The following is a 26,161-nucleotide window of genomic DNA, read 5'->3' on the forward strand; positions in this document are numbered from 1 at the left end:
TATTTAATTATTTCTGCATCTGAAAGCCAAGAAAGTCAACTTCCTTTTTTTTTTTATAACAGGATGGATTTACAGTAATGCCCACAGCTATATGTTATTAATATCTAAGCTGAACATGTAATTGTTCTTGCAAAGCAAGCTGTATTATTTTGAAAGGGTGGCCTAATGGTTAAGGTGTTTGACTTACAAACACAAGGTGCAGGGTTTGAGTCTCACACGGGATAATTGGCTAGTCCTAAAATGGCTCGCAAGGGCAGTTAGCCTAGTACTAATTTATGAACCTATGAAAACTACTTGGCCTTGCACATTTCCTTTCACTGTACACACAGTATGTTGGGGAAAATCACTTTAATTTACACAATATCTATCAATTCCCACTTTTTTATTTAAGACCCATGAAAATTATAAGACAGTTTACAACAAAATATGATCTTCAATACTTTGGATCCCTTGGTTTGTTGCAACATACAAATCCCTTGCATTCAATGCTATTTCTTTATATAATGTTTCATTACCAACAGCTGTTACTTGATTAATACTTTTATTAACACAAATCTTATAATGACGATAAGAGCAATTAATGTGGAAGTTATAGTACCCCACCATAGACACATAGCCATTATTATTATCTATTTTTAACTGTTTTTATGCTTTCTTAAGCAAGTTGTCAGTCTTGCAGTTACACATAAGCATTTCAAAATTTTGTCAAGTTAACCCTTGCTTTACAAGGCAAAACCTTGTATTAGAAACAATCCTATTTCTTTTGCATTGCACAATTTCATTATTGCTTTGGGAAAAAATATTTAAAAAAAAGCAATTTACAGGAAAATGTGATCCTCTGTACTTAATAGCCTTTCTTCATTGTTAACAGCAGTTACTTGTTTGACAGTTTTATAACAGATCTCTTCTATTATATCTGAGATAGCTCCATAAGTTGCATTTGCTATTAACTTTGTAACTTTCTATATTGCCTTAGTGGTGCCATACCAGTGAAAAAATTCATCTCCTGAAATAACACCACTTCCTATGTCCAGCTGTTTTAATCTTTCCCCTGTTTTTTTTTTATCATGAACCCCCCTCTTTTTCTGGTGATATTTTTACCATGTCCTCTGGTAATGTGCGAGTTATTGTCATTATTGGAACTGCATACTCTATGTAACAGAATTTCTTTTCTTTCATCTGTTTCTTAAAAGTAGTATTTATTATGTGTTAACTCCCATGCTGTTTTTATTTTTATACTCAAGCTTTTTTACATGACCATAGTTCTTTTGAAAACAGAGTATCCCTTTTTCTATTTCCATCAACTGTAAGCATTTTTTATGGCTGATTGTTTTGCAACTATTTTTTATAAGATTCTTTAAAACATAAAACCCGTATATGTAACCTCTACAGGGACTGCATGTAATGGCATTTTCCCTCTGTAAGGAATGTGGCTAAAAAAACAACAATGTGACTTGTCACATGCCTTTGCAAACAAATTTTGCATGTCCAAAATGTATTGGAATCGGGTATCTGATTATGTCCCTGTTCTCATGATTTATTATATCTGAGTATCTCTCCCCATTTTTTCTTTGCAGCTGTTTTATTTGCATAGATTGCCTTGTTCTGTTTATAGATTGCTGTTATAGAAACACATTTAAACTTTTTAACACTGTTAGCAGACTGTTACTGTACTGATACTGTTTGTTATTAACTTGCACTGATTTTTATGAACCAATGGTGTGCTGCTTTTGCTTGGATTTTTATTAGCTGAAAAATGCTATCTGCTAAGTTTTAATGACTCTGTACTTTACTACCTGTATGCATTGCTGTGTATTATTACCCGGACGGCAGTTACTCCAGTTTGACTAATGATGTTTTTGCTGTACTAGTTTGTATATAAGACTGTTTGCTGTTATATTTTATGCAATACATTCCTTTGAAAATGTGACATTACAGTTACTGTTTTTTACCAATACTGATCCTGTTTGCTGTATACATAAGCTGCCTTTGGAGACATACTGTACTTTTAATGTGTGAGGGGGTTGACCCTCTCTTGTTACTATAGAACCTTTTGTCATTTAGGATTTGTTATAGGTACTGCCTTAAATGTTACTCCATTTCCAGACGTAGATGTGGACTTACATGTCCAACATTTAATTGCATTGTTTAGTTTTACGTATACCATTTGCACTACTGTAAATGTGTTTACTGTATTTGTATTAACTTTAACTTTACATTGCATCTGTATTAATTTTAACTTTGTCTATATGGCTGTAGGTTATTTCTGTGTTTATTTTGAATCTGTCCTGGCTTATTAAACCAGTAAAGTAATATTTATTTTTCTGTCTTTTACTGTCCCCTTTGTTTAACATTGTTTTGTATACTAACATTGTCTTTCATTGCTTTAAAAGACCCCTGTACTTTGCTGCCAACTGATAACCTATATTTTGTTAATTTATTGCTTTAATGCCTATTGCCTGCCATGATCTGGTATTTCATAGGGTATACTTTATTTTTATGTATCCCTCTGTGTTTGTTCCTGTGACTGATTGTCCCTTAATGTGTTTTCTTTCCCTATTTTTGGGTTTTGAAGAAGCATTGTTTGTGATATGGACAATTCTGTTTAATGTGGCCTATTTTCTTACAAGTAAACATATCACCTGTTTTTCTGAACTTTGTTGTATGTTTGTCTGTAACCCTGGTGGAGCAGAAGCTGCTTGTGTTCCCCCCGTGTTTGTTTTTTATCAGACCATGTATTACATCCCCTTCCTTTCACCACGTAGTCTACAAGCTGTTTTTGTACATTTTTATGTGCATCTGTAATACTGCATGCTCTTTTAAAATGTTTTAACTGTCTAGCACTCTTGCTTAATTTCTGAGTCTGTATCTTTCTGTCAGGCAGAAACTGATTTTAAAGCTGCATATGCATTTTGCAGAAAGTCATTAACTGTCTGACGGAACTGCTTTAACATAACATTTTGCCTGACTAAAACATTATTTTGTTTTTTCTGCCATGCTATTTAGACTGTCTGTAAAACAGTTACATGAGTCTAGCCACTCACCTGTTTTAGCTGCTTGCTTTGCTTTGCCATTTGCCAAAGCATTCACTGTAGCCTTTCCTGTATATTTTTATGTGCTTTGATTTTAACAATACTAAACTTTCCCTGTGAATCATTTTGGGAATTAATGCCCATAACTCTCGTACTGGAGCATTTTTAGGGGTTTGCCAACACTGTTGATGATTCCCCTTTCCCATTGTGACCCAAACTGGCATGTGTAAATGCAAAAAAAACTTAAATAAAGCATTATATGAAATAGACCACACAGTGTATGTCAACCATTGTTTAAATACCAACATATTGAAACAAAATTATTTTTTTTTTGTCTTGCCACTGAGGCAGAATCTGTAATAAAGAAGACCATTGAGATATATCAGCAGGAGAAATAACTAATTTCTGCTGAACCCTGCCCAATGTAAACCTTGCTGGGCTTCTTTTAACTATATTGTCAGATTAACCTCTGTAGTTTGTGCCCTTAGTAAATGTTGTTGGGCTCTATGTGATTGTTACGTTAAACCAGAAATGTCATTATGTAAAGTCTGAATGCTATGCTGAGTCTGTCCCTCTAAATGGCATTATTGTCCCTTACTACTGTCTCTAGGGACATTTTGAAAAGCTGTATTGATAGCACACTGTACTATGTTAGAACTTTTTATGTTTGTGCATTTGCAATATTTGCTATAAATAACATTTTTATGTAGTCTATTACATTACTAACAATAATTGCATACACTTGTACTGTATGAGATTTAGGTGACTGCAGAAGATACATTTAACTGTTGTATATGTGAAGAACTAACAATGGTAGAATCAAACAGATTGTTTATCAGAACAGGATATATCTTATGTTATGGCTTACATACTAGCCTCCTGTGACAAAATAGACATAAGTTAGGAAAGTTGTTTCCACATAAAAAACAGTCTTTATGAATTGCTGTATATTTTATGTATGGATTATAAGCATTTATGCATTTACAAACACAACTGTTATCTAATGTCTGAACATCAAACATTTTAGATTTACATTTTATGTCTAACAGAAGGTTGTACCATGTAAATTTATATGTACAATATGTGGGCACTGTAAAGTTAACTGTCTGTACTTGCATCCATGTTATAACTGTGAAGAAAGTACCATAATTTATGCAGAAGACAAGCAGGTGATCAGGCTGAAGTCAGTGTGGAAGAGGACGGTGTTTCTCCACAGACGAATTTTAGGTGGTCCGTCGCAGGACAGCTTTTTACGGCGGTGCTCTGTGTCCCCCAACGAAGAAGTGGAACTGTTTCTCTGTTAAAGCACTGGAACTGTCAGTCTGTTGAACTAACGTAGTAAGTAGTAGGGATCTCTCTGTAATATTAACTGCTAGTAACAGATATATGGTCACAGTCACTGGCCAAGGCTCGCCATTGAAGAAATGTATTTCTTTCTTTTCTGAAGAAATGTCGAGCAGAGGTCTTTATTTTGCCACTGAAGAAAATGTCCAAAAGTGAACAGACAAACTCCGTGCTACTGTATCTGTTATACTTTATCTCAGAACAAATTTTTGCCAAACAGTTCATTCTTTCATAGCTATTTCAATTCTATTATAACACATCTAGACAGATGAGGAGACTAAGGCACACTTAGTCTAAACGTCACTATTGAATGAAACATACTGTCCAGTTTATATACTCTTTTTAACCAATGCTATTTTTAATGTCCTTGTGACTTGTTCTTTTGGTCTCTGTCTGTGTCATGAAAAGGTCCATGGTTATTTCATGCCCTTTTTTGGTCCTCGCTGTATCTGAAGACTTCACAAAAGTCTCTTCACGTCATATTTACGTCACTTGACCTGTCTGCATTTTATTTATTTATTTCTACATCTGAAAGCCAAGAAAGTCAACTTCCTTTTATTATTTTATAACAGGATGCATTTACAGTAATGCCCACAGCTATATGTTATTAATATCTAAGCTGAACATGTGACTGTTCTTGCAAAGCAAGCCATATTATTTTGAAAACTGCTGTTTGGCCTTGCACATTTCCTTTCACTGTACACACAGTATATTGGGGGAAAGCATTTTAATTTACACAATATCTATCACAACTCATTCTAAAAGGTTACAGCTGGCAGTGGGGACTCATTCAAGAGATTCTTCCACATCCTCCCAATCAAACCATCCTACCATCCTATTCTCTTCTGTTTTAAATCAGATGCTGTCTCAGTAGGTGATAGAACCTGTTCCTTCAAACCAAGGTGGGAAAGAATTTCATTCAAGAACCTTTCTGATGCAAAGAGGACCTGTCCTCGACTGTCATGTTATAGTTCCGGAGATCAGAATGTTTTCTTTACAGTGATTGTTACCACAAATTCCTCCTCCTAGTTTTATGGTAACTTTGGATTTAAAAGATGCTTTCTGTCACATTCCAACTGGTAACAATTTCAAGTACTTCTTGCATTTCTCAGTTTCTGATTTGCATTTTATTTATTTTAGTTTCTTTATCGAACTAGTACACTAACCGTAGCATAACATTTGTAGTCACAGCCTGGGTTTTCAATTTACTGTGTTGCCCTTTGGGTTCTGTAGAGCTCTGTGAATGTTTGCAAAGTGTGCAACTCCTGTTAAGGCAACTGCAGGTTTCAGGGCATTCACATTTCCCCTTATTTAGACAATTGCCTGATTGTTTACAGATGCCTTGCCAGCTTTTCAAGAATCTCTGGCTTGGGTACTTAACCTTTTTCTTAGCCTGGGATTTTGGTTGAACAGAGAAAAAAACACCTATTGTTTCATAGGTTCATACTAGGCTATCTGCCCTGGGGCAATTATAAGCCTAGCCCGATTCTGTATGGCTTACGCCACCCCTTGATTTGAGTATACTGTGCCCTTTTTAAGGTTTAGTTTACTGTGCCTCTGTCTAATAGTGACACGGGAGTAATCCCTGGGACAAACCTACGATCCCCCATCCACCTATCGAGATTCTTCTTGAAGAGATTCAGTGAGGTGCTCTGCCTCACATGAACTGGAATTCTATTCCAGAGCGAAGGGAGCCTCTGGGTTATGAACCTGTCCCTCCAGCAAGTTCTATTTATTTCTGTGCTGAGGTTCAAGTCCCTGAGCGTGTGGCTCTAAGGGATTTAGATTTACTGCGTGGAGCATGTCCATTAATTCTGGATTTGACATAGCTTTGTATGTCAGGCATAGATCGCCTCGAAGTAGGCGGTATGCAACTGAGTAGAGCTGGAGTTTTTTTAATCGAGCAGCATATGGCATCTGTTTGAGACCCTTGATCCTCTTGGTGAGATACTTTTGGGGTCTTTCTAATTGCTGCAGGTGTCGGGTAAGGTACATCCCAAAAGGGGCATTGTATTCTATGATGGGCCTGATGAGGGATGAATAAAGGGACATGATTACCTCTCTTGATATAGATGTGAAACCCTTCGTGATGAGGTGGGCTATGTAGAAGGTCTTTCTAACCACTTTGGCAATGTGGTTTTCAAAGGACAGATTGCTATCAACTTGGGTCCCCAGGTCCCTAATAACTTTCTCTGTACTTAATGGGTTTCCGCCTATGTGGTAATTTGTGGGCACATTGTTTTTGCCAAAGGGTATGACTATACATTTTTTGGGATTTAGATTTAAACCATGGCACTGGCACCAGTTATCTGTCACTGTGAGACCTTTTTGAAGGATGTTTGTGTCAGCTGGAGAGTTGATTATGGCGCCCAGTTTGCAGTCGTCAGAGTCCTCCCACGTTTGCCTGTACCTCGGAAAAGTATATACCGAACAAGAGTGGTCCCAGGACAGAACCCTGTGGGACGCCACTTGTGACCGGTTTCGAGTCTGACATGGCTCCAGCAACTCTCACTCTGTGGGTTCTGTCTTTGAGCCAGTTTGCGACCCGTCTTGTGACATAGGGGTTTATATTTAAGCTGGATAGCTTATCTATGATTCCCGAGTGGGGTATTGTGTCAAATGCCTTTGCAAGGTCCAGATAGGCTGTGTGGACTACCTTCCCTTCATCTATGGCTTTGGTGACTGTTTCAAAGAAGTCAACCAGGTTCAAAAGGCAGGTTCTGTAGAGCTCTGTGAATGTTTACAAAGTGTGCAACTCCATGATATCTTCTAAGTACAACACCTATGATTGAATTTCTACTTCAATATTTTCAAACTAGATACTGGCATCTGCCAGGAAATCTCAGAATTCTTGGTCTGATGACCTCAGCTATTGTCTGGATCTCTTTGGCAGACTGCACATGAAAAAGATTCGATGGTTTGTCAAGATGGTTTGGACTCTACTCCGGTACCCTCTATTTCAAACTTTAGTGCTGGGATTTATAAACAGGAAGTTGAACTGGTTAGTAAATCAGTTGTCTCTCAATACAGGTCTTCTCTCTTTCCTTCCAGTTCCTGTTCAGTCTACAATGACAAAGGCCTCCGACTTGACTTGGGCAGTTTTGTACAATAGGTGAAATTCCAGGGTTTATTAAGCAAGTCAAAACACATAAATGTGAAGGAAATGCTGGCTGTTATAAATGTTGTCAGATCTCTAAATTATCTTTTAGATTCTAGGCCCTGTGCTAGTAATCACAGCTAACATCACAGTCACTTGGTATGTAAATGAGCAAGGAAGAACTAGGTCCTATCTCCATTTGCAGACTAGCTGTGGTAGCTTGGAATTTAACAGCTCAATCCAGACTAGCTGTGGTAGCTTGGAATTTAACAGCTCAATCCAAACTAGCTGTGGTAGCTTGGAATTTAGCAGCTCAATCCAGTTTGTCCCATCAGGCTACATACATTCAGTCAGAGCCACAATGGCAAACAAGTTGAGCAGGGCCAGGGCAGACCTTCACAAATACAGGCCAAACCGAGGGAGCTTCCAGGAATTGGCCCGTCTGTGGGGAACTCCTCAAGTAGATCTGTTTGCCTCCAGACAAAACATACTGCTAATAGAAATTATTGATGTTATGTGATCCTATCTCGCCTACATTCTGTACTGATGGGCTCGGAGCCGATCCCTCGGCTCCGACTCGGCACGCTATGCTATAGAGCGAAGCCTCTTATTGGCTGAGCTATTTCTTATCCCAGGATGCACCACCACTAATCCCTCAGATCTCATTTGCCGCTTACAAGCTAAGACGTGGTCTCAACTTGGCTGAGCTAAGTACTGTTTTCTTTCTAAAGTTTCCTGTCAGGAAATCTCTTATTACCCAAAAAACTGTTTTAACAGCTATTTTTGTCGTACGAGTGTGTTTTGGTACTTTTTGTTGAGAAAAATTGTGTGTTTGATTAAGGGAAAGGTTTCCCGTTTAAGTTAGAGGGGCCTTCCCCTGTTATTCAGCTAGTATCTTTATTTTTTTTCAAGAAGGTCAAGTACCCATTTAAGTTAGAGGGTCTTGGCCCTCCTTTTCAGTATTTTGTTCTTGTCTGATATTGTGTCTTAAAAAAAAAAAAAAAAAGTTGTTGGTTAAAATTTTGTATTGTGGTAAAATCTTCATATAGATAGTGCTACTTTTACTAGTTTTAGTCTTTTGATAATACATTATGTCGAAAGAACATAGACCCTCCGGGTTCAAAAAGTGCACGAGGTGTGGTTATAAAATGTCTATAACCGATGACCACTCCTCGTGCGTATATTGTTTAGGCGCCAAGCACCTACAGGAGTCATGTAGCGTGTGTCACACCTTTTCATCTAGAGTCCTCCAAGAGAGGAAGAATAAATTAATATTGAAAGGGCTCATTAAACCCTCCTTCGAGGAGGCCTTATCTTCCTCTTCCTGTCCTACCAAAAAGAAGAAAAAAGCGTCGGCTCCGACCAGCCCGTCGGAACCGACTGCTAAGAAACCTAGGCAGGCTTCTCCATCGGCTCCACGGACTTCGGAGCCGAGGGCAGAACGGTCTGCCTCGATGCCTCCAGTCTCGACTCCTCTGGTTTCGGAGCCGAGGATTGGGGTGTCGAGAGGCGGGTCACCTTCATCGGCTCCACTGATTTTGGAGCCGATGAGGGTTGCCGGCTCAGACTTCTTCCCCTTCCGCGCCGAAGCCCTCCTCAGCACCGAGAGAAATTGTTTTGGGATCTCCCTCGGAACCGATATTGGTCGAGTCCATTCGGAGCCGGTCCCCCAGTCCTTTGGAGCTGATGGAGAAGTCGGTTCGGACCCAATCGGTCTCATCTAGATCCTCCAAGATGTCTGATTCGGACATCGACAGGGTGCTCCTAAGACTTTTCCAGTCTCCTGTGTTCCAAAAGTTAGTTTCGGCTCCAGCCCATTCGGCTTCGGAGCCGATGGTCCACCCTGTAGTTATGGTTCCTCCTCCAACAGCCTCGGCACTGTTGGAAGCGGTGCTGGTGGAGCCGATGGAGGTTTTCGGGTCGGGACCGACCCTTACTCCAACTCCGGCTCTCGAGTCGGAGTTCGGTACGCGGACCTCCTCTGTCGGCCCCGGGGGGGACGCTTCGGGACTGTTGTTTTCGGTCCCAAGCCTTCCTCTTGGTGCGTCGGCTGCGGGGGTACCATCTACTGTTGTGGCCACGGAGGTGGGACCTTCCCAGGATTCTGGTGGTCCGGCCTTCAGGGCCATGAGGAGTGCTTTATCCAAATCCTCTTTGGCTACCTCCACGGTCTCTCCAGCACCTTCCCTGCATACGGAGACTGGGTCTTTGGCAGTCCCCCTGTCCTTAGACAGCGGAGCCCCGGGGCCTGAAAGTTCCCCCCCTCCTGGAGGTCCCTCTGAAGCTTCTTCGGAGGAACCTCCAAGGAAAAGATCGTGCAAGAGGAAGCACGTTGACTCCCCTGATGAGTCTCTCACGTCAGACACTGATCTTGATGATGCAGAGGGGTCCCCTAAGTCGTCCTCAGATGATGTCTCCTTTGCAGACATCCTGGAAGCCCTCAAACAACGAGGCGGCTGGCAATCCAAACCCCCTTCTGCTGATGAGTCGGTGTTCCTTAAGGCCTTCGGGGCTCAGCCCTCCGCCTCCTGGGTGTCTCCACCCTTCGAGCTCCTAGATTTGATCTGTCGAAGGGCGTGGGAACACCCAGACTCTGTGGAACCGGTGCCTGCTCACCCAAACAAGTTCCTGTCAGCACCCCCAGAAAAGGAGTTTTTGACGAAAGGTGTGGCTGTAGATGCCTTGGTGGTGGCATCTGCTACCCAGCAAGATGTAGCAGAGGCTTCGACGTCCGTCCATCCTCCTAATAAGGAGTCTAGGAGCATGGATCAGTTCGGTAAGCGCACCCTAAGTTCAGCGGCCTTTACTTTAAGGTCCCTGAACTATCTAACGCACTTCACCAGGTTTCAGAGGGATCTGATCAAGGAGCTTTCAGATACCCTCTTGGGTAACCTACCTGAGCAGCTGGCCCAGACGGTTGGCTCTTCAGTTGGCTACGCTGTCATCCATATCAAACTCGTCCATGAGGCTCATTTCTTATGTGGCCGAAGGGGCGAGTAGAGCGGCGGGTACAGGTATTGCTCTACGGAGGCAAGCCTGGCTCCGCCTGTGTCATTTTGTGGAAGCCTTCAAGTCTTCCTTTGCCGACGCCCCCTTTGATGGGTCCTCTTTGTTTGGACCCAAGGTAAAGGACACATTGACCCGCTGCAAGCAAGAAGGTAAGACTTTGACTGCCGTAGGGGCATGATTTTCCACTCCCTTTCGGCCTTACCCCAAGGCTAAAAGAGGAGGAAAAATGTGGTTCCGTAGATCTCAGAAGTCTTATCCCTCACAGCAGGACGATCCCCCTTCTAGAGGCAGAGGAGGGGGAAATTCTTCTGGAAGACGCCGTCCCAGAGGCGGCAGAGGCCCCCGCAACACTGGAGACTGCGAATCCTTTCGTGGCTCTTCAGCCTTTCACAGTCCCTGAGGGATTGCCCGACTGTGCAGCTCTGGAGCCAGTCGGGGGTCGTTTTTCGAGGCACCTAAAAGCCTGGGAGGGTATCACTCAGGACCGATGGGTGCTTCGAATTATCGCCGGAGGTTACGCCATCCCCTTTTCTCACTCCCCACCTCAGTCCAAAAAAATCCCGGACCCACCACCCAGTCAACGGGAAATTGCAGCCCTAGAAGTTTCAAAGCTGCTTCAAAAAGGAGTCATCCAACCGGTCCCCGCAGACTAGATCGGATTAGGGACTTACTCAAGATTCTTTTTGGTGCCAAAAAAGACCGGGGACTTGAGGCCCATTTTGGATCTCAGCATTCTAAATCGTTCAGTCAAAAAGTCCAAGTTCCGAATGGTCACCCTACAATCCATTCTCCCACTGCTGGAGAAAGGTGTTTGGATGTGGTCCATAGATCTCAAGGACGCTTATTACCATATCATGGTGCATCAAGCGTCCAGGAGACATCTGCGCTTCAGCCTAGGAGACGGTCATTTTCAGTTCCGCGCGCTGCCCTTTGGTCTCACCACAGCCCCCAGGGTGTTCACCAAATGTTTGGCGGTCGTGACTGCTCACCTGAGAAGTCTAGGATTCCAGGTGTTTCCGTATCTAGATGACTGGCTCCTAACTGCCACCTCCAAGCATCTACTATTGCGGAGCCTACAAGCCACAATATCACTGGGCACTTCCCTTGGAATCACCTTCAATTGGCCAAAGTCTGTGTTGCTGCCATCTCAACGCATAAGATTTATCGGAGTAGAGATAGACTCAAACCGAATGCGGGTCTATCTACCTACAGAAAGGATACAAACCATACAGGCTCAAGTTTGAGCCTTACTTCCCAGATCCAAAGCCCCAGCCAGAATTGTTCTGCAGCTATTGGGATCTATGTCCGCCACGGTTCTTCTAGTTCCCCTAGCAAGGTTGCACATGAGAATTCTCCAGTGGCTTCTTTCAACACAGTGGTCCTTTCAGGATCTCCCTCTCAGTCACCTCATATGGATCACGGAAACCTGCAAACGGGACCTTCGCTGGTGGCTGGTGCCCTCCAACCTGGATCAGGGACGACCCTTTGCTCCACCTCCTCCTGTGGCCACTTTGACTACGGACGCCTCCCAGATGGGGTGGGGGGGGGCATTCCCTGGGCAGGTCAGTCCAAGGCAAATGGCATTCGGAAGAGTCCCTACTTCATATCAACATCTTAGAAATGAGGGCGGTGTTTCTGTCCCTACAAGCCCTTCACGATTACCTCCCTCAGGGCGTAATTGTCGTTCACTCCGACAACATGTCAGTAGTCTGGTACCTGAACAAGCAGGGAGGGACCAGATCCTACCCCCTTTGCAGAGAGGCCATGAGAGTTTGGGAATGGGCAGTGTCGACCAAACGATTTCTAGTGGCGACTCATATCCCTGGCAAGGCCAATGTGATAGCCGACAGACTGAGCAGAACTATCCTCTCTCCACACGAGTGGTCTCTGAACATTACGGTTGCAAATCAGATTTTTAGCAAATGGAGAATTCCTTGTTGCGACCTCTTCGCAACCCCGCTGAATGCGAAGTGCAAAAAGTTCTTCTCCCTCACTCCGGCTCCGGGGGAGAGCCCTATGGACGCACTAGCCCATCCGTGGCCCACCGGCTTGCTATATGCTTTTCCTCCAGTTCCCCTCCTTCCCAGAGTGATCCAAAAGGCGTTTCACTTGGGGAGCAAAATGATCTTAGTTGCTCCTTACTGGCCTCGTCAGGTATGGTTCCCCTATCTTCGGAAATATGCACTGGACGGTCCATGGTTCCCGGATCAGATCCCAGACCTATTAGTTCATCAGTCGGGACTACTTCACCAGTCCCTCCACACCTTGAAATTAACAGCTTGGCTCCTCCTCTTCCGACTATAGTCAGGAATCATACCTTAGACCCGGAAGTTGTACATATCTTATCTTCGGCCCACAAATCTGCCACTAAGAAATTGTATTCTAGCAAATGGAAGAGATTTGCTATTTGGACTCAACTCTGGGGCCTGGATCCCATCACTATTCCCGTATCAGAAGTCCTGAAAGTTCTAACTTCCCTATTCAATCAAGGTTCTTCAGTCTCTACTATCAAGGTTCAATTGGCAGCTATTTCCAATTTTCACGAGTCTATAAACCCACCTTTAATGAGAAACAGATTGTGTAAGACCTTCATGAAAGGTGCTGCCCTTTTACGACCTCCGATTTCTCATCCTGCTCCTCCATGGGATCTCAATGTGGTGTTACGTGCCTTAACTTCTTCCCCCTTCGAACCGGCAGCAACATGCGATTTGAAATTTCTATTGTGGAAAACTGCCTTTCTGGTTGCGATTACTTCTGCCAGAAGGGTTTCAGAGCTTCAAGCTTTGTCTGTAAAACCTCCGTACCTGGTTTTTCACAAAGATAGAGTATCTCTCAGGCCAAATCAATCCTTTGTCCCAAAGGTTTGTTCCAGTTTTTGCCTACAACAGTCATTAGAACTTCCAGTTTTCTTTCCAAAGTACTCAAACAAAGCGGAATACATATTCCACACATTAGATGTCCACAGGCAATTGCGTTTTTATTTAGATAGGACCAAACAAACAAGGAAAACAGATCAATTGTTTGTATCCTTTTCGGATAATAAATTGGGCAAAGCCGTCACAAAGGTCACTATTGCCAAATGGATCAGGGACTGTATTACTCAAGCTTATTCCTCTTCTATTAAAGAGCTTACGACCTCTGTCAAAGCTCATTCTACAAGAGCTATGGCTGCTTCAATAGCATTCCATTCTAAGCTTGCCATTAGTGACATTTGTGCTGCGGCTATGTGGTCTTCCCCGCACACTTTCATTTCTCACTACAAATTGGATGTGGCATCTCGGGGGCGAGCTTCATTTGGTTCCACAGTGCTCAGGAGTGTTTTCCAGTGAGCCACCCATGATTTAGGTGCTAGGGACGCTGTCCCATCAGTACAGAATGTAGGCGAGATAGGATCACATAACATCTTTTAGTTATGTACTTACCATAACTTTAGATGTTTGGGATCCATCTCGCCTACATTCCCAATAACCCACCCTCCTTCCCCCTTCCTTGGAGATCAGAAGGTTCGAATCCTGTTGTTTCATCTTGAAACATCTGGCAATGTTATATAAACAAGTTATGTATGTGTGCATGAATGCGGACAAACAAGATCTGGGGGATTAGTGGTGGTGCATCCTGGGATAAGAAATAGCTCAGCCAATAAGAGGCTTCGCTCTATAGCATAGCGTGCCGAGTCGGAGCCGAGGGATCGGCTCCGAGCCCATCAGTACAGAATGTAGGCGAGATGGATCCCAAACATCTAAAGTTATGGTAAGTACATAACTAAAAGTTCAGGAACCCATGCAGCCAGACCTGAAACACAGATGCTTTTTTATTCCAGTGGATGGGAATATTCCTGTATGCTTTTCCATCATTTCCTCTATTGACTCATTACATCCAAGTGATGCCTCCAGGTGCATCTGTAGTTAACTCCTACTGACACCTCTAGGCGCCAAATATTGCATGTTCATGTTTGCATCAGTTATTCCAAACCATGCTATGTAAAGGATTTTAAAAGATTTCGTCTTAAAGCTTACATGATGGCAAACTCAGTTGCATTAATATTTGACTTCTGTCTGGTGCAGATAGAGATACTGAATGTTGCTTTTTTATATTAATTTATATTGATATATTTTTCACATTTTTATAAATATCTCAACAACCAAGTAATACAGGCAGAACTCCTTAGCCTCATATGAAAGCTCTCAGCTAGATGAATAAACTGCTGCTGACAGTAAGTTGTTTACAAAATATTACAAACGTAATATTTACTGTGACTTATGGAATTCACTTTAAAACTTAGAACCTAAAGAATACTACCACTATAAAGATAGTTTGTGCTGAAGGGTTTGCCATTTATACTCCTTTCATTATGGTTCCAAAGATATGAACATTTGTTTGAAATGTGAAGACATAATTTGAGTGTGTCAAAAGGCTTAGGCTCCACCCATTAGAAGTTGCAGTGCAAACTTCCTGAGCTCCATTGGAGTGGATGAGTTAACCAGGGCTCTTCTCAAGATTCAGAAGGCTCTCCAAAGATAATTGTGGTGACCCCTTTTTGGCTCGGGCAACAGTGGTTCTCCCTTCTTTTGAAACTGGCCAGTGGCAATAATCACAAGCTTCCTCACAGAATGGATTCACTCATCCAGGACAGAGAGAGTTTGATACACACCAGTGTTCAACTTTTTTAGTTGATTGCCTGCATGCAGTTTCTTTATCTGCACTAGACAGAAGTCAAATACTAATGCAATTGAGTTTGCCATCATGTAAGCTTTAAGATGAAATCTTTTAAAACCTTTTGATTTGTTTGATACATGCTAGTGCTCAGCTTTTTTTAGTTGGTTGCCTGGATGATGATAGAATTTTAATACTAAGAAGAAACAGCACACAGTGTACATAAACGAAAAACCAAGGAAAACACTGTAGGCACTCGAAGAAGACCAAAAAGGACCCAAAACTTTAGTGTACTACAATATTTTATTCCAATGCTTTCATCAAGGAGACTTCATCAGAAATACCAACAATTCAAAACTGTTGCACTTTAAATAATACCCAGCATTAATCAATTACACAATTAATTACACAATTAGTGAGTAAACTGTCATTTAAAAACATACAACAAAACTAAAATTAAATATATTTAAAAAATTATTTATATATTTTGTGTTTTATCAATAAATGCATATATATGCATATATTCATGATTCGCAAATCACCTCTAGTTTTTATTTCCAACATCACTTTTCTGTCTTCACTGGACAAATTAAAAAAAGGATTAACAGTTCTGTTATTCAGCGTGACCCTGATGTCATTACAACAATGCATTTCAAATACTTTGTGTGTTATGTAGACAATGATTAAACACAGATTTTTTTTTACTGAAATGCTAGAACTCACATCAATATCCTTCATAATATACATCAAATTTAACTTTCGTGTATATAATTTCAACTCCAAAAGAGAATTGGCTAAATCTGCTCTCTTACTGGGTATAAAACTTAACCCTAAATTTAACACACATCTGAACATCATTCAACTCAACACTAGACAAATTAAACAACTAAAAGTTTAATGTGAGAACTCACTTTACAGTTCAAAGCTATCGCCGAAACCGACTTCTCCCTCACTGCTGCTTGACTCTCGTCATTTTCACAAACCTTTGTCATTTTTTGCATTATTTACTTGATTATCAGAACTAAGGTTAGCATTGTTAGTACTATTTCCTGAGGTGACGGTAGCAGCAACTTTGACCACGGAACCTCTATTTTGATGATTACTCACTTCTGCTTCTTCTGGATTGGTTGTGGACTTCTTATGTTTTAAATTTAAAGGTGTACTGTTGTAATTTTTGACTATAGCACTATATGAACCTTTGTATTGCCTATTATTTGTACTCATAGTATGCTTAGAGCCAACTTGTTTATTTTGTCTAAAAAAAAAGAAAAAGCTTGTCCGTTGTCATAAGCTTTAACATAACGTTGAATTTTGCTCAATTTTCTTTCCGTGATGACGTGTTCGTATTGGTCTACTGTATGTAACCGCTCCTGATATCCTTTAAAATTGTTAATGCCAGACTTGCTTATAGCATCAGTGACATTACTATCAAGTGATTCAAGCTCAGGTTTCAGTTGATCAGTTAAATCATTGTTTATCTTAACTAACAGTTGTAAAAATTTGAGATCAGCATTATTAAAAAACTCAGTTGCTTCCATGTAAAAAGGATCTTCGATATTCTCACCACTGGGGCTTTTAAAAAATCCAAGCCCTTTAGGGACAATTTTAGACTTGATGCACCAGTCAAAATACTTGTTCTCTACCATGAATACCCTATATTTTTTTAGTCCCTTTTCCAACTCGAAAAGTTGGTCGAACAAGTTGCTGTCATCAGTCATATTGCACTCTGTAGAAGAACTTAACACAGTTACTGAACCAAAGGGGTCTGAATTACAATTAAGTGCTGCAGTCACATCTTTAAATACAGTAGCTCTCTTATTGCTACTCACCCCTTTGTTCACTATAGTTGATTCATTAACACTCGCCGCTGATTTCACAGAACTGCAACCTTCACTCGAGAGAAATACCTTGTTTTGACTGAACATTTGAGCTAATGTAGTCAATAATTTCTGAACGGATGCCAATTCAGAAATAAGTGCTGAAACCAAGGGTTGCTGGCTATCCATAACAGAATGAATTGTCAGGTTTAAAAGATCTTCCTCTGGACCACAAGCCATCCGAACTCCAATAAAACCAAGACAAAACAGCACACAGTGTACAGAAATGAAAAACCAAGGAAAACACTGAAGGAGCTCAAAGAAGACCTAAAAGGACCCAAACCTTTAGCATACTAGAATATTTTATTCCAACGCTTTCATCAAAGAGACTTCATCAGAAATATCAACAATTCAATACTGTCACACTTTAAATAATACCCAACATTAATCAGTTACACACTTGATTACTTAATTACACAATTAGTGAATAAATTGTCATTTTAAAAACATATAACAAAACTAAAATTAAATATATTTAAATATATTACTTAAAATTATTTATATATATTGTGTTTTATAAATAAATACATGTATATATGAATATTAATAAATTATCAGTACTCAGCAGCCCTTAAGATTAACTAACTTTCTATCTTCCAAAACACATTTGATGTTAACTGATTCATTGAGTTCAGGCGGACTATCAGCCCCTAGTCTAAGTTGCCATAGGGTCTCTTTTCTTTCGACCCTGTTTTTCATGTTACTCCCTCTTAAATCTTCAGAAACATGCTCTAAAACAGAAAATATAAATTTGTTATAACTAGTGCATATACATACATGTTTATAAAGGGCAGTGTTGACATCTTTCACCTTAATGGCATATAATGCTCTTTTATATGTTTACTCAGCTGTCTAGTGGTCATACCGTTATAAAATGCTGTACATCCAGAGCACATAGCAATATAAACCACATTTGATGTTTTACAAGAAAATCTACTTGGAATATTAATAGTCCTGACTAGGTGGGACAAACAAACATACGGACCTTTGTGTATGAATCTACAAACTGAGCATTCATAACACTTATAGGTACCTTTAGGTTTATTGGTCACCAAACTAGAAACTTTTGTTTCAGTATGTTCCAACATATTTTCTTTTTATTCAAAAAAAGAAAAAAAAAATGTTGTAGTATGTTAAAGTTTTGGGTCCTTTTTGGTCTTCCTCGAGTGCCTACAGTGTTTTCCTTAGAATGTTAATACTGTTTGCTTTTTTCCCCTGAGTACATGCAGCAGGTAATGGAGGCAAAAAAAAAAACGCTACTTGAAAATCTTATATGGGTTGGTGGAAAGATTTTCTAGTTGGTTTCACACCAACAAATAAAAAAGGTAGAGCAGCAACCAAGCCAAACAACAGGAACTGCAGGCAGCAAATACCACTCACAACGAAATGTTTAACCTAGGTTTCGTCTTTTATTTTAACCAGACTTCTTCAGAAACAAACCAAAAACATGATAAAGTCAAACCTTAAATACACTCGTATTAATAAAACCAACATCAATTATCCAATAAAAGCATACCCAATTAACCTACCCTATAACCAATTAAAGGTATAAATACAAAAGAAAAGAAAAAAAGAATACACTTACAAGTTCATATTAAGATGGTAAAGTATAAACACTATACAATTACAATCAAACATATATATATATATATATATATATATATATATATATATATATATATATATGCATATAAAATGAATAATAATAAATATTAAAACATGTGTGATAAAATAGTAAAGTGTGCCAAATAAAACACCTTAAGCATTAACATTTACCCCAAAGGGTGTCTTAACTTCAAAATGGGAACAATACTGATATGGTCATTAATGCCAGGAAATACGGTGGCATCCAATGTTAACTGCCACTTATTTCACTAATGTCAAGGTGGACATCTAAGATGCCCCCTCGACTATCCTTTTGGATATGTTGTATAACACAAAACTTAAATTGGTGCCCACCATATTGTTGTATATGCCTGGCCAAAGCATTGGTATTTTTCTTGTACCTAATATCCGATACATGCTCACTAATCCTGTCTCTAAATGCTCTACAGGTTTTTTCCACATAAAATGCTGGGCACTGACAACACTTAGCCAAATAAACTACATTTTTAGTATGACAATCATAATGCCCATGAATGTTAATAAACATATTGGCCACAAATACCTGAGAATGCGTGGACATGATGTAGCCACACATACTACATCTTCCACACTTAAAATTACCATATGGTCTGTTCTGATTAAGTGCTTCACTACCACCTCAATCACCCCTTTCCAGGAGTTGCTTGAAAGACTTCCCTTTTCTATAAACAAATGTGGGAAGATTACTCAGTTTTTCCCAAACCATATTATCTAACTTAAGCAATCTCCAGTTGTTACGTACAATATCTATTATGTATTGGGTGTCAAAGGAATAAGTGGTAATAAAATTCAATTCTGATACATTACTTGCATTGATTTTCAAGCCATCGTTTTCTCTACTGTTTACAGTCCCACCTACACTAACTTCATTAGAACTGACATGGAATGTAGCAATAGTCTCCGTCCCTGTTGGTTATCCACTAGTTATTGTGGTTAGTAAGGCCTTGTATATACCATCATGCCTTTTTCTAATAACTTCATCACTTATTACTCCACACAAATCTACGGGATATCCTCTTTTTATGAACATACCCTTAATAAAATCTACCTCCTTCAAAAATTCAAATTCATCACTAACTATTCTGGCTGCTCTCACCATTGGCATTTAATAATGGCCTTCTTCTGATGTTCAGGATGCCAGCTAGAATAATTTAAATAAGAATTCGAAAAAGTAGTCTTTCTGAAGATGTTAGAAGCCAATGACCTTTTAACCCTATTAATTTTTAGGTTAACATCCAAGTAGGACAATTCATCCTTACTATAAGCATGGGTAAACTTCAAAAAGTTAACAGTGTTGTTTATGTATTCAATGAACTAATCAGTTTTCTCAACCGTACCCTCCCACACTATAAAATTGTCATCCAGAAAACGAGTGTAATGTCGAAAGTATGTCATAAACCCACTAGAAAAAACATATTCCTGTTCCCAGAAGGACATAATATAATTTGCGTAAATGGGGGCACAAGCCGCCCCCATTGCTACTCCTGTAATTTGTTTAAAATAATGCCCTTCAAAGAATATATAATTATTGTTCAAAACAACCTCCATCAAAGTTGAAAACAGATTAACACTATCTTGGTCATACAACCCAGTAGTCAGTAATTGATTTTCCAACCACTGTAAACCTGTATCAGTAGGAATAACCGTAAATAAATTACAAACATCTATAGTCAATAATATGATGTGTTCACTAATCATAAGCAACTTCAAATTTTCCAGGAAATGCCAGGAATCTCTTGTGATATAATCAAATTTCTTGATACCCTTCTGCAAATGAAAATCCAGGAATTTACTTATAAAACATGTCTTACTTTCCGCCTGATTGGTCTAAACTTAATGTTATCCAATCCTTTATGAATCTTTGGTATGCCAAAAATTCCACTTATCATTGGATAATCATTCTTTAAATAATAATACTCGGTCTCATCAATTTGTCCCTGTGTTAGCAAATCTTCATTTAGCAGATCAATTTTAGAATAAGCTATGTTAACCTGATTTAAACTACTTTCCTCATATGCATCATCATTTAACATAGACAACATGTGATTAATATAATCATTTTTGTCCATGATAACAGTGCCACTACCCTTATCAGGTTTCATGAACCTGATTGTATTGTCATTGACCAACTCATTCAAACAAGTTCTTTCATCAATATTTAGATTATTGTTCATATCAAATACCTTTCCTTTAGCGTGATTTCTACTTCTGGACATATGATGTCTTATGTCCAACTCACAAATCTTTTCATATAATGCCACTGTGCTATTTAAAGGAGGGTTAAACTTACTAGGTTTTTTCAATATTTCACTGCATGATACTGTTGTGTCCTGAAATATTCTTTTTTCTTTTCTTTTGTATTTATACCTTTAATTGGTTATAGGGTAGGTTAATTGGGTATGCTTTTATTGGATAATTGATGCTGGTTTTATTAATACGAGTGTATTTAAGGTTTGACTTTATCATGTTTTTGGTTTGTTTGTTTCTGAAGAAGTCTGGTTAAAATAAAAGACGAAACCTAGGTTAAACATTGGTATTTGCGCATGCGGTTCCTGTTGTTTGGCTTGATTGCTGCTCTACCTTTTTTATTTTCTAGTTGGTGCCAGTCCAAGAACCAAAATCTTTTTAAGGCTCAGACTTCTGTGGTTCTTCAGTATTTGTGCAAGTTATTATCTTCTGATTTTTCTTATTCTTTTACCAAGATTCATCTGTAGGCCATCTCTGCTTATTTTAACAGTGAAAGATGTGAGCAAAAATATTAGTGAAACACCTGTTATATCGTATAGAAGAGGTAGAAATTTGAAAGATTTCTTAGTGAAATTGAAGTTTGCTTTTCCTAATGATAGTGCTCATAAAAGTCTTACAGAATATGAACTATTGCATGTGGCAGATGTATCTGTTGCACCTTTCCCCCCCAGACCTCTGCTGAAAATGGGCCTGTGCCCAGTAAGACTATCACAGTAAATAAACTTCGAATAAATAATAAAATAAATAAAACAAAATTGTTACCAAAGCTCTGTCTTGACCAATGTGGAGTTATTTAGTAGGCAGACGTCTGACAGTATCATAAAAACAGCAGTGATTTTAGAGGGGGCTTAATCAAAGGAACACTCTTTGCTGAAAATTGTGTACAGAAAATACATTCTGTCAGGTCTACTGGATCTTTCTGAAAGAGGTTGCAAGAAAGTATAGTTTTTTATGAAATGCTGATGGAGTTGTGTAAAGCATCTGTCTCTATGGTCACAATAGGAGGGCATATATCTGTGGAATTTTCTCTGTAGGGGAGCCCTTTAGGGTCCTCGATGCCACCTTTAATCTTTTTCCCTATGTTTAGAATTCTTAACTACTTTAATAAGGATGTCCCAGATACTGTAGTTTAATTAAGCAGGAGAAAATAAAGATCTCCTTTTTGTGGATATTTTAACATATTTAGGTAGCCTGTAGTTTGACCTTGCAGACTAATTCCACATCTAACTGAATTTCATGAACATTCTGGATACAAGTTAATTTTAGATTTATGTTTCCTACACATTCACTAGTTCAGTTTTAAACTTTTGTATGCCTTACTTCAGTCAGAACCCCCAGTCTTTGAAGCTGTGGTCATGAAAAAAAAAAAAAGAAAAATTATCTTGGTATGTAGCTTCCTGCATTCAGAATTCTAGTCTGCTAAGCTGACACGAGAAGACAATTTCTCTAAAATTCTTGAAAATCTTTAAGTGGAAGACGATGGTGATGAATCTGTGTAACAGGATACAAGCTAGTTCCACTAGTGCTACTCAGCGAAGCTTTCTTAACCTACTTTTCTTCCTGGAAGGTGTTTTTGGCTATTGACACAAAGAATTCAGTATTTTGTTTGGAATAACAAGCCTGTTAGGGTCTCTTGAGAAAAGCTTGCGGTGCCAGTTTAGTAGAGGGTTTAACAGACACTAGTTTGCAAGATTGTTATTGAGGAATTCTGTTAAAGTGGATATATTTGATACAGTGAGAAGCATATAATGCAGGCTGGAAAGGAGTAATGCATAAGAAAAGCCGTAAAACGAACATAGTAAAAGGACAATTTTTGACATTGAGTTAACAGAGGATACATATTTTTTCAATGTAGAATGTGAATTGATGAAAAAAATTTTGGGATAGGGGAGATCCAAATAATGTAATACAAGAAATAAAAAATGAGATTAAAATTTAAGGGAAGCTGGTATTTTAAGCAATAAAAGAACTTCAGATGTGAAGAAATAAAAAAAAAATCAGGCGTTTGCATGTCTGTTGCAAAATTCAGTGGATGAAGCCAGTATTAAGCAGATAGTTAAAAATAATTGGAAATTTATTACTAATTTTGTGGATTTAAGGGATATTATTGGCGACAACCCAGTATTTGTTTCCTGAAGAGGGAATAATTTAAAAGAATATCTTTTATAGAAGTAATCAAACTAATAAACAATTATAGGATAATAAAGAAATGTTAAGATGTGGTAGTTGTAGGTTTTGCCAATTTGTTCTTGATGGAAACAAGGCGAGGGTAATAGCAATAAACTAAAATGCTAAGTTATTACTTGAATATAATTGTAAATCTAAATTTGTAGTTTATGTATCCCTATGTGGGCTTTGTCCTGCATTTTACAGTGGCAGAACGTCCAGAGGATTTATTAAGAGACTGATTGAATTTCTAAGGGCTGTAGAAAACAATGAAGCCAATAATAGGTTAGCTAAGCATGTAATACAAAAGCAGAGTTTGGAAATAAATAAGGTTTATTTTAAATTTTCTGTAATAGATCAAGTATTAAACTATAATGTAAGGTTAAAGGCAGAGGATGAGTTAGATTGGAAAGAATATTGTTGGCAAATAAGGCTTGAATGCATGTAGTTTCCTGGTAATGAATGAAAGGGAAAACTACAAAGTGGTTCTGAAAAGGAAAGGGTTAAATCATTGATTTTGTGAAGTCATGTGATTTTAAACAAATGTATTTAATGGGGTTTTGAATGACTACAGCTTGGTCTGAAGAAGTTCCATAAGTGGGACAAAACTGCTTACCAGCTGTAGTTTGTTGTTTTTATTAAAGTATTAAAGTGAAATGGTTTTAATTTGAGACCATAGATGCATTTTATTTGTTTTGATTATGGTCCAATTTACGTTGTTAGGCTTTTTGTGGATATTATTGTTATATTTACTTACCTTAGCTATGCCTTTGGTCATGTAAGTCATACTACATTATTAGACTTGAGTAAAACTGAGAAAGTGGTATATGTAGTGAAGGACTGGCTCGTATAGACACTGGGGAGGATGTATATGGGTAAGATGTGTGGTCATGTTGTTTGCTTTATGTATGTCAGGTATAATAGTCTCAGAAGAACTAAGCTTCTTCTAATAGGCAGATGTATTAAAAGTGGGAAATACTGCAACAAACATTGAGGACAAGGGACCTTTCCTATTTCCCTTTTGAGTCTAGGTTTGGTGACTTCAGAATAACATAACCTCAAAAGTTAGTACATTTGCTTAGAACACAGAAGGAGATATAACATGATGGTAGATGTCACCTCATATATGTCCAGCTCATTGAGACTGTGACACAGGTTTAGGTGTAAATGTAGATAATACATTAAAATTTGACAGACATAAAGAGCATCATCTTGTTTTAGTGAACAGATCAGTTGAGGCAGTGCTGTAGTCATTGTATGGATGCACATAGCTGATGGCTGGTTACATTTTTTTCTCTTCTCTGGAAATTCTTAAAAGATGGCTGCACCCTAAACAAAACGTTTTGTTTCCTCCGAATGTATTTCCCTCTCTGTAGAATGATCCCCATATTTCCACATTTAAAAAACATAGCTTAGCAGTTTCTTCCCTTTTATTCTGTCTGTCCTAGTCATCTTTCTTGGTGGACCCCATGTCAAGTCTGCATGAAATCTTTTGATACCTTCTTTAGTAAACTTGTCTACTTTGCGCTTGTGTGATTATGCCTAACACATTTCCAAATTTCTTGTTAAGGAAAGCACAGACACAAATGCGCGCGCACACACACACACACACACACACACACACACACACACACACACACACACACACACACACACACCAATGTACTTGTAGCCATTTTGTGATTTCACACCCAGTGAAGTGACATAGATATTTAGGTTCTAAATTCACATTTTTTACAGTGTACTGTCCCAGCGGGCTGCATTATTTTCGTTCCTTAGGGCCATAATCCTTTTGTGTCATTTGTACTCTGAAAGTGAAGAAGCCTGATAATGACTGAGAGCACCTTCAATAATTAACTGAATTTTGCAAGCAATGAAATATTATCCCTTAAGTGAATCAAGAAAGGGAAGAGTTAGGGACACAGGGCATTAAAGTTGCAGAATTTCACTTTTAAAAGACTCAAGTGTATATGTACATTTCTGTAAGAGTGTTAACAGGTAATGTAATAACACATGCAGGAAACAAATATGTGAAAGGTACTGCAAAACAATCACTGATACTTTTTTTTGAAGATTCTCAAACTTTTAATGGTGTTTCTCACTGCTTTGGTTCTAAGTGCATGGAATTGTGATCTGACAGCAAAGATTAGGGCAGTCTCATCAGCTGTGTCCTCACAGTGCATTATGGATGAAAAATAGCTTTCCAAGAAAACAAAGTCAGGATGTCTGATTCCATGAAGGCATTTGGGTTATACAAAAATACAATACAAAATAACTACTGCTTGTGCTGTATGCAGATTTGGATTTTATAGAAATTTATGATTGTATTTTTTTCAGTATCTGCCTGTAGTGGTCCTCTAAATATTTAGCAGCTATGTTCCTTTTTAAGAGGTAATGATTATCTGGTATATCAAATAGAAGGAATTCAGAAATACTGGGGGAAGAAATCAAAATTAGTCAAGACTTTTAGAGTCATACAAATTCCATACTTGATTGCTCAGGCAACATAGTTTTGGGTTTAAGGAGCTCAAAGTAGAACTTAGAGAACAATGTAAAGCTAGAGGTCAAATAAACTGGTTTGTTGATCAAGCTGTCCCATAATGGAAGAGTTTGCTGAATAGTTTTAAGAGTTGGGATAATATTGTAATGTATAAGAAAGGCCTGGGTGAATTCTTTGTGGAGACATAAACTCTGTTGTACTTGGTTAATGGTGAAGACTAGATCTTTAGGAACTATTAGCTCCTTGTCTGGAAAGTTCTGTATGTGTGTATCTATACATGATAGGTGACAAACATCTAAAGCTGGCTGGAAAGAGTATATGTTTACCTAGAAAATCAAGCATGGTGCAAAACAGATGCAGAAAAGCAGAAGCCTGGGCAAGAAAATGGTAAGGCACAGTTCTTCTAAGAGACTCTTGGACATCCACTGAGGTTTCTGATTGCCATGATAATTGTAAGCTTCACCTACATGTACTTTTTTCTTAATGGTCATAATTGCAAAAGTTATTTAGATAATGCTATGTATTGACAGACAGATATGCTTTGCAGTTTGATCTTTTAGGCAGTGCCATTCTATACAATATAACACACAGT

General features: G+C 38.8%; 1 protein-coding gene across 1 annotated transcript in view; it reads left to right on the forward strand.

Moving 5' to 3' along the window:
* The window catches only part of MED4 (mediator complex subunit 4), a 472,011-nt gene that overhangs the window by 31,486 nt on the left and 414,364 nt on the right, over positions 1 to 26,161 (forward strand). The window lies entirely within an intron of this gene.

The sequence above is a fragment of the Protopterus annectens genome, chromosome 5.part1 (genome assembly GCF_019279795.1).
Source record: "Protopterus annectens isolate FY-2018-M chromosome 5.part1, PAN1.0, whole genome shotgun sequence".
In the NCBI taxonomy this organism is placed as follows: Eukaryota; Metazoa; Chordata; order Ceratodontiformes; family Protopteridae; genus Protopterus; species Protopterus annectens.